Source organism: Glycine max, chromosome 14, assembly GCF_000004515.6.
Source record: "Glycine max cultivar Williams 82 chromosome 14, Glycine_max_v4.0, whole genome shotgun sequence".
Lineage (NCBI taxonomy): Eukaryota > Viridiplantae > Streptophyta > Magnoliopsida > Fabales > Fabaceae > Glycine > Glycine max.
In genome coordinates, this window is record NC_038250.2 from 1,323,946 (window position 1) to 1,336,003 (window position 12,058).

Sequence of the window (12,058 nt, forward strand, 5' to 3'; positions counted from 1 at the left end):
CGTTATAGCCTCTTGTTCGCTAGTCTTAGTCTACCAAACCCATTAAACAAAATTTCGTGGGGGAGTATATATATATATATAGGTCTATGGTGTTGTAGAAACACTCACTCGAACTCAGCATTTCTAATTGTTCTGTTCCATATCATACTTTCTTTGTAATAACTTAAAGAACCCCACAAAAACATCAACCATGTCCACAATTGCAAAGAGAGATTTGAAATCCTTTAAACATACATAAAAAATATTTGATTCTTTAAACATCTCCTATCAAAATCAAAATTGATACACAGCATCCTATGTGTTCATGGCCACATCAACTTAGAGTTACTCACATCTCCTATCAAAATCAAAATTATGATACAATCCAAAATGATAAAATAGTTGGTACATGTTCCGAAAGAAAGTTGATTAAAAACAGTACTCAAAAGAGGAATAGTCCAAATCTAACCATTGTAGACTTCATTGATACATAGCATCCTATGTGTTCATTTACAATAAAAAAAAACCAGCAATATGTTGCAGAGTTGGGACCCAACACTGGTTAATCAGTGCACTTGGTTTCTCTATTTCAAACAGATTTGTTTATCTATTTCTCTTTGATGCATATTCACAAACATATGGTACTCACAACCTATCTCAACTCCAAACTTATCCAATTTCACATCCACCAACATATCAAAATCATTGAAATAAAATAAATGAAATAGAAAACGAAACATACATCAATAAAATCAAGCGAGCCTTGTAGCTACAAAAATGAAATTAAAATCAAACAAACATAAACTTGAGAAAAGAAAAAAATAGAGATGAGCGAGCGATAGAGAAATCTATCTGTGAGAGGAAGAAAAGATTGTGATGAATAGAAAGAAAAACTTACTCGTGAGAGAGCGCTATGTGTGGTGTGTGAATAGAAAGAAAAATTTATTTGTGAGAATTTAAAATTTTGTCAAATTAGTGTATTAAAATGCTTTATAAAAATGATGACATTTTAATTACTTCTAAAATATCTTATCCAAACAGATTATTTTATAAGAAGACATTTTAATATTCCTGTTAAAATATTTTATCTGCTTTAATTTTTCCATCCAAACATACTCTAAAGGTAAGCAATTTCGAAGGCATCGAATCCTGGGAGGAATATTAAATACTCTTAAACTCTAGCATATGTATCTTAGGAATAAAAATATTTTTATAGCCTCGAAGAGATAATATTATTATTTGATGAAGTTGTAATCTATTTATAACCCGATAACCTTTTCAAAAATGTCAGAAACTACATAAAACCACGCTAGACCTACCAATCTCACACACCGCCTAAGTTGTCACAAGACTTCATCAATAAATTCCCACTCCTCAAGCAGAGCCTAAACTCTTCATCAGATGGCTTATGGGTAAATCTTTAGCTATAACTTCAATCACTTTTTTTATTATGAATTGTCCTGGTTTTACTTTCTTTTGCATCATAAAAAATGTTCAATCTATGAAAAATATCTAACACTAAAGACATATCATTTTTTTAGAAAATTAACATAAAAATAGTAATACATAAGAATAACAAAACATTAACTTTTATTTATATCTTAGTTGAACATACAGAGCTTATCAATGATAGATCATCCAACTAAACTTAGCCTTATAGAAAATCTCTAAGTTAGGAAACATAGATTTCTAGGAAATGATTGATAGATTATCGATCCAACTATCCTTATTAAGGAAAGAAATCAAAGAAAATTTTTTGAGTTGTAATTGATTTGATGTTTTATCCACTTAACATGCGTTGTAGTATCGGCTCCTAGTCCTTTACAATCAACTTCGGCATATGAAATTACTCTTACAAAAATTTATTTAAAAATAAAATAAAATGAAAAAGATTATTAAAAAAATTATGAATATTATTTTTTGAAGTATACTCTAAGAGATAATATATTTATTTAAACTTACTCGTGACCAGTAAAAGTCCATGGGTTCCATCCTTGGGGAGTCATCACAGAGGAAAAATATGTTCCATGAAATATTATCCTCGAGTAAGCACACCAAACTATTCCTAAATTTACCTTTCCATCCCAAAAAAGAGAACCTCCCTCAAACACAAAGATGTTTTGATCAATGGATGACTGTCCTTGAGCTGTAACAAAGTCTGGTCCAGTCCTATTTATCCTTTATTTCCACAGCATTGATTGAACAATTCTACACTTGAAAAAAATGTAAAAATATTTTATGTTAAAATTATTTCTTCTGACAAAATATATTTTTGTAATTACCTCATAAAAAGATTGTCCATAACCATAGATAAAGTCTACTTCACCTTTCATATAACAATCCTTAAATAATGACGTCCCCTTCAAACAAGGTGTCTTGATAACTAATGAAATTACATCTAAGGAAAAAATGATTTGTCTCCATGTATTCTTGTTGTCAATGCTGGTTCAATTTTAGTATTTCTTCTAACTTTCATTCAGCAATAATCTAGACTTCTTTTCATTCTTATTAGTTTTCTTTGTAAGCTTTAGTATAACCATAGTAGTAGGTTCTTTGATTAGGAAGAAGAAGTAAAAAAATAACAAAAAATTATTAAAATAATTTTCTTATAATTTATTTATGTACCATGAAACCAATGTCAGTGGCAACCACATTAGGTGGTCGGGAGGTGAATGTAGCACTAGTGTTAGTTCCTTTGTGGTCCCAGAAAATTATGATTGTTGTCCGACTTCTCTCTCCTTCTAAAATGATGCATGACTTTTCTTTTGAAATATAAATCTTTCCTCTACACAATGAGAATAACTATATACACGTAAAAATGTGAGTATATTTCTAAAAATGCGATCCAAAGTCAAGAAAAAAGTATTCATGAAAAAATCCGAAGTCAAAGTCTGTAATATTAGTTCAATCATCCTTTTTGTTTTGTCTAGTGTGACAACATATTCATAATGTTCCACATTAGCTATGACAAGATTGTCTTCGTATTAGTATAAAGAAAAAAATATCCAGCCAAATCTGAAAAGAAACCTGAAAGGCTTAGAACATGAAAGGAGTCATAAAATCAACCAACTATTAGTTAAGAAAGTTCTTTTTCTAATAAATTAGTTTGTTGAACATGCATACAATCAGAATTATATGTCCGATGTGTATGTGAATTTCTTGCGACTCTTTTAGTAGGAGTTACGAAGTACACTTTCCTGAAGTTTTAGTCATGAAGAAGCTGAAATGAACTCTTGTGAACAAAAACGATTGATAAATTGATTTTGATCAATGCCTCTTTAGCACAAAAGAAAAGGAATTTGATCATGTTTCGATCCAACATCAGACATTCTAAATTTGTTTTGGTCAGCCAAAAAAAGGAATTTTATTAACCGGGTATCAAAGGCAAGTACATGTTGTGTAATAAGTACAACTAAAGCCCTCTGGAGTGGTATTTGCCCTGCATTCCAAACAATTCTCACAATTTCACGTAACTTATTTCAATTCAACTTACATGTATAAGTCAGCTTATGTATGAATCTTGATCCACCAATTATTGTTGTTTCTTATTGTAATCTTTTATAATAATTAAGACCACTCTCAATTTATGTTAGTTTGCTATAAATAACTCATTTTACTAGAAGAGTCGCAAGAAATCCACATACACACTGGGCATATAATTCTGATTGTATGCATGTTCAACAAACTAATTGATTAGAAAAAGAACTTTCTTAACTAGTAGTTGGTTGATTTTATGACCCCTTTCATGTTCTAAGCCTGTTAGGTTTCTTTTCAGATTTGACAGGATATTTTTCTTTCTTTATACTAATACGAAGACAATCCTATCATAGCTAATGTGGAACATTATGAATATGTTGTCACACTAGACAAAACAAATAAAAAATAAAAAACAAAAAGGATCGCATTTTAAAAAATACATTCACATTTCCACGTGTATATAGTTATTTCCATATTCTCTTTGTGCAGAGGAAAGATTTATATTCTCGAAGAAAAGTCGTGCATCACTTTAGAAGGAGAGGGAAGCCGAAAAACAATCATAACTTTATGGGACCACAGAGGGATTGACACTAGCGCTACATTCACTTCTCGACCACCTAACGTGGTTGCCACTGACATTGGTTTCATGGTACATAAATAAATTATAAGAAAATATTTTAATAATTTTTTGTTATTTTTTTTACTTCTTATTTCTAATCAAAGAACCTATTACTATAGTTATACTGAAGCTTACAAAGAAAAGTATTAAGAATGAAAAGAAGTCTAGATGGTTGCTGAATGAAAGTGAGCTTACAATGATTAGATGATAGTACAGTTTATATGGTTAGTTACAAGAGTAACTAACTTGTAACTAACTAAATCTAATCAATTGATCTAACTCTAACTCTAGTTACATGATAACTTATTGCTAAAATTTAATGGATTTTATTTTAATTGCAGAACACATATAACAGCATGAACAGAAGAAGAAATATTAAAATTGAACCAGCATTGGCAGCAAGAATACACGGAGACAAATTATTTTCCCTTAGATGTAATTTCATTAGTTATTAAGACACCTTGTTTGATGCAAGGGGACATCATTACTTTAAGGATTGTTATATCAAAGGTGAAATAGACTTTATATACTGTATGAACAATCTTTTTATGAGATAATTACAAAAAAATATTTTGTTAGAAGAAATCATTTTGAACATAAAATAATAAAATATTTTTACATTTTTTCCATGTGTAAAATTGTTCAATCAATGCTGTGGGGGGATAAATAGGACTGGACCAAACTTTGTTACAGCTCAAGGATGGAAGTAACCAGTTGATCCAAACTTCGAAGGAAGTTCTCTTTTTGGGATGAAAAGGTAAATCTAGGAATAACATGATGTGCTTGCCAAGGGTAATATTTCATGGAACATATTTTTCCTCTGTGGTAACTCCCCAAGGATGGAACCCCAGGGACGTTTACTGATCGAGTAAATTTAAATAGTATACTTCAAAAATAATATTCATGATTTTTTTGAATCATCTTTTTCATTTTGTTTTATTTTTAAATAATTTTTTGTAGGAGTAACTTCACTTATTCTGAAGTTGATTGCAAAGAATCAGGAGCTGATACTACAAAGCGCGTGTTAAGTGGATATAGACGTTAAATCAATTACAACTCATAATTTTCTTTGACTTCTTTCGATAATAAGGATGGTTGGATCGATAATCTACCAATCATTTCTTAGGAATCTATGTTTCCTATCTTAGAAATTTTTTATAAAGCTAAATTTAGTTGGATGATCTGCCATTGATAAACACTATATGTTCAACTAAGATATAATTAAAAGTTAATGTTATGTTAATCTGATGTACTACTATTCTTATGTTAATTTTTTTTAAAAGGATATGTTTTTAGTATTAGATATCATCCATAGATTGAATTTTTTTTTTAATTCTTTATGATGCAAAAGAAAGTAAAAGCAGGACAATTATAGGGTGATGCCGGGATGGGTTCAGTACCAGAAACATGAGAAGCAGCATCTTCTTTTGATATGGCCACATAATTCACGGGAGCAGATAGTCTGTTTTCCCTTTTTCCATCTTTTGATGTGGACCTGTTTCCATTTTGATGAGCATTAAGCGATAGCCGTCGGTTAGGAGTAGCATTGGCTCCTCCGTTAGCACGAGGACCTCCTGACTTACTGGAACTAACTGGCCTAGCAGGGCTGGGTCTTGAACCAAAGATGGTTTCTTGTTCCGTGTTTCGCTGCTCGTGGTGCTTTTTCTGATCCTACAAAGTGTAAAGTCCATATGTTATGACCTCTCAGTACCACAGTATGTATAACAAATATAGAATAGTAGTGAACAGAACAGAAATAGGCCACGCTGATAGCTTTAATTTCCTCAGAGTTGTGGTCTTATTATTATTAGCAAGTGCTCAAATCAAGCTGAAATCGAGTAATCCCAAATCCTAATCATCTTATTAGTGAAACTTACCCTCATCCTCCGTTTTTCCTCTTCCCGCTCATGTCTGAGCATGGCATATTCATCTAACATGGCAAGAAGAGCAACGCCATCATATGTACATGACATACCATCATCTTCTTCCCATGCACGAGTTTTAGCAACCAATGTATCAACCAAAGCTGCATTTTCACCAACAGAAACAAAATTATTCCAATAATGTGGCATCATCTTGTTTTGCTTACACTGACAGCAGATTGAATTAATAATAACAGTATCTGATGGTGATTGTAATCTCATTTAACAAATACCTGGAATTTTGTTGACCAATATCCGTGCTTTCTCTGCACGTTTGAGGTTTATGTGTGCACCTCTGCTTGCATTATACCTGTTCTCATCCTGTTTTACAAGGTTGTGTGTCAGAGTGTAACATTATAATCCAAACGAGGAGGATTAGGCAACCATTTAAAGATCATAACTTGCAGCAAAGCTAATGCTAAAAATCTAAATATTTCCGGAAACAGGGCAAGAAACATTTCAATTATCTTGTCAAATAACAAATCACTTAAACTGATAACTAGCAGACTATATAATGGATACAGATTAACTCTGGTTAAAGGATTTAATGTTCTGATCATAATACTACTACTTCACCTCTCTATTCAAACTCAGAAAGAGAAATAAAGCAGAAGCGAGATTTTAAGTACCCGGTTATAGTCTTCAAGCCAACTCTCTTCATCACATGCTGACATCCATTTCTCAACCTTGTCCAATATATCTTTTTGGCTTACAGCTTCTTCTTTTGCTTTTGCTATCTGATTGTCCATGTTAGCCAGTAATTCAGTTAGTTCAATGTTTCCTGAATCAATCAATGCCATAATCTTCTCCCGGGCAGCATCTGGATCTACTTCTATATGAGCACGGGCAAATATCTCTTCGAGCTCTGCTTGCTTCTTGAAAGCAATTTCCTTCATCCTGCTGGCTTTCAGCTGATCAAGTCTCTCAACTTCCACTTCAGCCTTTATTATCAAATAAAAAGAAAAAGAAGTTAATATCATACTTGGAGCTCGAATCCGTAAATTTCAGAAGTTCTTTAGTACCTGCTCAATCAGATCCAGAGCAAGGGCACCAGGAACAGTGACTTCATCAACAGAAGCTGACATATTACAGGTAACATGGTCAAATAGTCTCCTTTCCTCGGGATGAGTATCCATTAGATTACAAAGATCAATCAACTGAGAAGCTAATTCTTGGAGCTGCATGAAATATCCAGGTCAAAGTAAAGAAAATAGTATTAGATTAAAAGTCAAGCAAGTAATGAATGCAAAACATTTAGTAGGTAATGCCACTCTGGGGTGTCAAAGTCAGAATTGATGGTGATTTCTTGAAAACATACACACGATTAGCAAGACAAAAACCACAGTATATCAAAATTCCTAACATTTGAGAGCTTATACAGTTAACAGCTATTGCATAAATAAAAATTAAGGAGAAGAAATGTTCTAAATGCATTACCTTGTGCAGCCTCTGTTTTTTTTATCTTCTTTCAGCGTTAAGACGGTCTTAGCCAGCCTTGCTAGGGTGTCATTACTTATGCTCTTTAATTGACCACCAGTAGAGTCATTTAGACTTGGATGAACCTCAGTTGCAGTACTGAAGAAGTCCATACCAAGGACAGCACATACATCATGCACAGTACTCACAAATTCAAGAAAGAACCTTGTGCAACCTCTCGCTCTGCCAAACAAGGCAATGCAACAAAACTCTCAATGAGCTGTTTAGTAAATGAAATCAAAAGGAATTTTCCAAATTAGTGACAAACTGAACTGACACATTATTGAACATTATAACATAATTACCTTTTCCTTTTGAAGTTCTTGGAGCTCAGATTGATATTCATCTAACTTCTTCAGGGACAGGTCAGACTCATCAACTGCAGGTGAAACATCATTAAGGTTCAAGTTTCCGGCTATCTCTCCACATATTTGTTGGATCTGTGACTGTACATCCGAGAACTCCTTAATTCTTTCTTCCTTTTGTTGCCATAACTGTTCAAGTACTGGTGCTATAGCTGGAAGCTGTTCTTTGATAGTTCCATAAGTATTCTCAGGCTGTGAAAGAATAAAAAATATGCATAGGAAATTAGTTTGCCACTTTACTAACAATACAAGACATAGTCAAGTAGTTACTAACAATTCCAGCAAAGCTCTTTTCTCCAAGTGCTGATAGAAGAGTGGAAAGCTCAAGCTTAGCATCAGACAGAGCTTGAAGTAGCTGCACCCTTGACTTGGCTGCCTGCTCAACCTTTCTCTTGTACACATCCAAGCACTCCTGCTCTAACTGAAGAAGCATCTTGTCTCGTTGCTCGTCGCTCTCACCAACCTCATCCCATATTTCCTACAGCGAATAAAGAAAATGAAATTAATTTATCCCATTATTCTGTAGAGCATTCGCATCTTGAGTGACACAGATGAAAAGCTGAATGAAGTTAGTTACCTGAAACTTTTTTAACAAGGAACCACATGTGTTTTCTCCAAGAAGAGGATTCTGAGCTTCGGTCACTGCCATTGAAGTCCCAGCGACACCTAGCCTGCACCTCAAAATATAAAAATGACTTGAAAATTCTTTCTGCTTCCACCAAACGCACAGAGAAACATTTCTTCTCTTCTACGAAGATCAAGAAAGTAGAAGACATCTGCTATAAGACAATGCAAATGGCCGTAATCCATCGTGGGTAAATGTTGAATTCCGGTAACCCAAAATTACCCACCCCAACAACTAAACTAACGTAACGAATTCAAATAAGGATCTTTGAATAGATAAGCCAAAAAAAAAAAATTCTTAATATTAATAAAAATAATAATTAATTATTGTTAAAAAGTAAAAAGTTTTTTAATTGCATATGTAGAGAAGTCGAATTTTGTTCATTACATATGACATGATCATAATACAATGCATGGTAAGCTAATTAAGCTAACAATCACAACAGAATGAAATGAGTCGACGAAACGGAAGCTACAATAACCCAATGATCAGCAACAAGTAGCAAGAAAATGCGATTATCGAGAGAATAAAAGGGAAATGTTCACAGTGAAGCTTAAGAAAAGAACGAAGCTTGAAAAGAATAGACGAAAGAAAGAGAGAAATGCAGCGTAAAACAAGTTAGTTCACAATCCCCATATGCTAGTAACTGGGATGTTATTGTTCGAGTTTTAAGATATATTAACAAAGCACAGGATCAAAGTTTATTGTATGACATTAAAGGAAAGTAGGAAACAATAAAAAACTAGGATATTTTTATGCATAAAGTACAATGTCATTATTTGATCAATTGTTTAAGGTAAGCTATGACCTAGCTACCAATGAGCTTATTTGGATAAAACAATTACTTCAAATATTAAAATTCAGGGAACATTTAAGATATGTATGAAATCTCATGGTATGAAAACATAAATCAGCGTTGTAACATCTAAAGCAACAACTCATAGAACACAGGGTTAATTGAAAAACCTGGCATGTTTGAGACAAAGCCACCTCTGGTCTCAATGCTCCCCCGCTCAGTATTGGGTTCAAGATCAGTTGACATCTGTCCAGCCACCCCTCCCCTTGGTTGGTATTTTTTTGGCCGTTTGTCTCAATTTATTAGCTCTATTCGTACGTCAGTGGAAAAAGTCGTCTTCCATTTCCCAAATAGACGACTTACACTACCTGGGTCATCACTTATTATAGCTAGAATGCTACCAACAATGGTCATCAAAATATAATAAAGCAAAATAAATAAATAACTATTCAGCTGTTACCCATGGTTATAATTTATAAATAGTACCTTAAATTAATGGTTAAACTCATTCTCTTTACTGAAGTCAAACTCCATCGCTTAACTTCATTAATTCCAAACAATTATAAAATATCATCACTCAAAGCAAAACCCAAATTAAATCCAGCAATAACTTTGTTGTGAAACAAATACTGATCTTTTACTATTCTATTAACGGCAAAGACATTATATTACTCAATAAAAATACCAGCAAAGTTAAAAGTAAATATGAAATCCAAATTTGTTTGGTATGAAAAGTTTCCTTTCTTTTTGTAAACTAGTAAAATTTGATTATGGATATTAATTTTTCTAATTTTATATTTACTTTTTTTAAGTATTAATTGTTTTATGCTTTAGTGATTGGTAAAGTTGTGCTTTATCTAGAATAAAATATGAATAAATATATTTTATAAGTAAGAAAAGAGACAAAATGTAAATTTTATATAATTCTTTTGTGGGACTTAAGTATATGTAAGTGCATATACTGTCAAAAGATTAAAATTATTTAACGTTGATTTAAGTCAAAATCAAGAATAAGAGAAATAATTTACAAATAATCCTTTATGTTAAAAGAATATCTTAGAAGTTGTAAAAGTTTGGCCTTAAAAGTTAAGCTTTCAAATATCTTACAAAATTTTAAGTAAATATTTTATTTTGAAAAATATATTTTTCTCTCTGGTAATAGATTACTAGAAATGGTAATCGATTATAAAAAATGGTAATGAATTTCTAAAAGCACAAGTGATTTCAACTGTTATTAGAAAAAGTTTGAATTTAAATTTTAAAAGGTGTAATCGATTATCATTATTGTGTAATCGATTATCGGTGACGAAAATTGTAAAGTTCAAATTGAAGAGTCATAACTTCTCAAAATTATTTGTGTAATCAAGTATAATACATTGTAATCGATTACCCGTGAGAAAATTTCAAAAAAAATAAATTTAAAAAGTCAATCATAAGTGTGACCTTAATAAAGTAAGAGAGATGAATTAGGTTTAGGGTTTAATAACGTAAGAGGGGTGAATTAAGTTTAAAGAATTTCCCCTACCGGTAATAACAACTAAGTAATTCGGAAGAGAATTAAAAGCTTGAGGGGACCATGACAGTTCGTCCCCCTCCCTCCACCTAACAACTCTGTGTTTTTTGTACTTATCTACTAGTATTCTTTAGATAGCACAATTCCATGCTTGTTGCTCAATACATGGTGGTTTTAGATTTTTTCCAACACGTCCTGTCTGAAAATCGATAATCAAGATGCCAACAATGGAAGACACATGTGGGTTGGGGCCATGCAACATGTGACCAAGGCAGGGAATATAATAAGATCTGTAACTTAAGAATTTGCATAGTTGCATTTGACCAGCCGAAAGCACCATTTCTAACGCAGTCACATGCATTTGTATTTTCCATTATTTGCTAATCATCGACCAAAATTAAACAGTGTGGTTTAATTATAATGGCATCATCTCTCTTGTGATTGTATTTTATTATAGGCACAAATCTTTGTAAGCCCTGTTCTGTTCTCTCTCGTATCATACCTACTTTCTTACTTGTCGAATTATACCTTCTTCATTGCTCATTAAATATATTGTCATCGAGGTTCGTGGACCCAATTCTTCGGTTTGCCACTTGTGCCATTGTTGTTACGCCAACGGAATGGAATTAATGTTTGTTCTAATTATAGTTTAATTTGCTTAGAGGATGAAGAACTTTTGATTAGTTAGGGATTTTTTATTTTATTACTTATTTTTTTAATTTTAGGTTTAAATCCTCGAAATAATTCAATTAGATGTTTTTAAAAAATATATATATTTAAGTCCTTTATTTTTTTTAAAATTTTTAATTTATCCTAATTTTCTTTCGCCTACTCCAAATTTTTTTTAAAAATAAGATCAAAATTAATTTTTAATGGGATAAATTGAATTTATTTTAAAAAAATAAGAGAGTTAACTTTTAAAAACAAAATAACCTAATTGAAATATTTTAAAAAATTAGAAAACTTATTAAAAAATTTAATGATAAAATGATGAAATTACATTTTAAAAATAAACTAGAGGACGAAAATAATAATTAACCCTTAATTTTAAGTTGCTGACAATTAATTGTAATATCTCTGCATTTTGGAAGAGGGATTCGAATAAGTTGTTTCCAACCATTTTAAAAAAAAAATAAAACTGTAACAATTAGGAAAAGCGTGTGTTTAGACACACGTTCCAAACATAGAAAAATTGATAAAATTTTCTTTTTTAGTACATTTTATGATATTCGTAATAGTTTTATATCATAAAGTTTTTATATTTACTAGTGTTTTCAGTAATCTTA

At 31.8% G+C, this 12,058-nt stretch overlaps 1 pseudogene across 1 annotated transcript; it reads right to left on the reverse strand.

Annotated features, from left to right (window-relative positions):
* Positions 1-1,173: 1,173 nt before the first annotated feature.
* Positions 1,174-8,655, reverse strand: LOC100784272 (65-kDa microtubule-associated protein 1-like; annotated as a pseudogene). Its single transcript, XR_001384708.2, has 10 exons — positions 8,416-8,655; positions 8,113-8,316; positions 7,779-8,030; positions 7,435-7,656; positions 7,020-7,175; positions 6,627-6,938; positions 6,231-6,318; positions 5,953-6,101; positions 5,476-5,746; positions 1,174-2,187 (listed from the first exon to the last, which is right to left on the reverse strand). The product of XR_001384708.2 is annotated as a 65-kDa microtubule-associated protein 1-like (transcript).
* Positions 8,656-12,058: the final 3,403 nt, after the last annotated feature.